Source organism: Dermacentor albipictus, chromosome 2 (genome assembly GCF_038994185.2).
Source record: "Dermacentor albipictus isolate Rhodes 1998 colony chromosome 2, USDA_Dalb.pri_finalv2, whole genome shotgun sequence".
Taxonomy (NCBI): Eukaryota; Metazoa; Arthropoda; class Arachnida; order Ixodida; family Ixodidae; genus Dermacentor; species Dermacentor albipictus.
This window is the reverse complement of record NC_091822.1, coordinates 106,741,781-106,743,468: the sequence shown is the minus strand read 5'-3', so window position 1 is coordinate 106,743,468 and position 1,688 is coordinate 106,741,781. Positions and strand designations below refer to the sequence as shown.

The 1,688-nt window shown below is 46.9% G+C and overlaps 1 non-coding gene across 1 annotated transcript; it reads right to left on the bottom strand.

Annotated features, from left to right (window-relative positions):
- Positions 1-612: 612 nt before the first annotated feature.
- Positions 613-797, bottom strand: LOC135914923 (U2 spliceosomal RNA). Its single transcript, XR_010568461.1, has one exon. It is a non-coding gene; the product is annotated as a U2 spliceosomal RNA (small nuclear RNA).
- Positions 798-1,688: the final 891 nt, after the last annotated feature.

The window sequence follows — 1,688 nt, the reverse complement described above, 5'->3', positions numbered from 1 at the left end:
CACAGAACGCCCTTATGAATTTCGTGTGGGCACGTGAGCGTCTTGAGACGCTTTGCGCGTTTCAGTTTGGAACCTCGGCAGGTGGAGCCGCTATTAGATGTGATTGTGCTTGTTCGCAGAGTATATTACAGATTCGGAAGGGAAAAACCCCAAAACAAGTAAACTTTTACACTCAGTCGTGTGCTTTATCTATTTGATAGCTTCGCTGGTTGCCTCAACTCACAGAATGGAATGGCTGCGATTTTTTATGCTCGTGAATGCAGTAGCGGAATGCCAGTCATAGCAGTGGTTATAGCTATTGGGATGGCCCGCCAAGACATTAGAGCTTGCGTCATTGTAAGGGCAGTGTTCACTGCGTTGAAGAGTAGATGGTCTGCTATCTGATACTTTAATAGCGAGGAAAAAAGCCACCAACCCCGCAACAGCTCTTAGAGCCCCATGCATGTCAAAGATAGTCGGTACAGTAAACAGGTCATGGTGTACAGTCGAGTGACGCGTCAACCCTTCGTCAGAACAAGGAACCCTTAGTGTCCCTTCACGTTACATTTATTTAGTTATTGCAGCGAAGGTCCTTACGCTAGCGTTTCGTGCATTTTTGTTTGGCGTGTGCAAAAACGATGGGCCGATACCGGAGTTAGCGAAATACCGGACCGAGGCACGGCGGAGGTAATGCACGCTTCAAGCATTCCACAAGCTCATGCTTGCAGAAATAAGTTTAATATCTTGCGTCCAAATAGAACCTTATCAGATATCAAGCTGATAGGAACAGACACTAAACTTTGACTCGCGTCAGCCATGTCTACGTTCGCACCGCCTTCTCTTTGGCGGCGTTCCCAGCGACTGCGTATCTACTTTCCTTTCCCTCAGAAAGGCCAGATGCACCGTACAGGCACGTCCTTAACTTATAGGTGGCACGAGTAGACGCACTACATGCATACAGGAGGGAAAAATCAACCCCACAATTGTTTGAAGCGTAAGCTAATCACAAGACAAGCATCGAAGTACGCGTGCAAGCTACGCATGCAGCAGTGGCAGGAGTGCGGCAATCATTTACATGGTCGGATAAATAATGAAAGATTATGGAGCATTGTGAAATAACTGGATGGTCGGAGCAAAACTCGAAGAGCCACTGAAAATCTTTGCTTGGCGTCTAAATCTACAGCACGTGCCACGGCCGATACAAGTGCCAACACATATTTCCCGCAGCCGGCCAATGATATGGAGTATCCAAAATGGCCCGAGGAAGAACACAGCAGTGAAGCAATGGATGCTTCTTTCACGATCCAAGAACTTATGACAGCACTAAAGGAGTCAAAGAGTAAACAGCATTGGGTCCAGATATGATTACGTACAAACAATTGCAACAGGTCACAGAAGACCAACTACCACTTCTTGCCATCATTAACCATGCCTGGGACGATGGGGCACTTTCTGCACATTCGAAACATTCGTCTGTAATACCACTCCCAAAACCGAACGAACCTCCAAGACGTGTCAGTGACCTCTGTCTCATATCATTAACCTCAGTTATCGGCAAGATGTCGGAACGAATGGTTAGCAAACGCCTCACATGAGTGTTAGAAACTGGGGATTATTATAATTGGACCCAAACTGGCTTGAGTCCCCACCATTCTACGCAGGACAAACTTCGGTGCTTGAACTCCTATGTACTAAAGGACCCTACACCA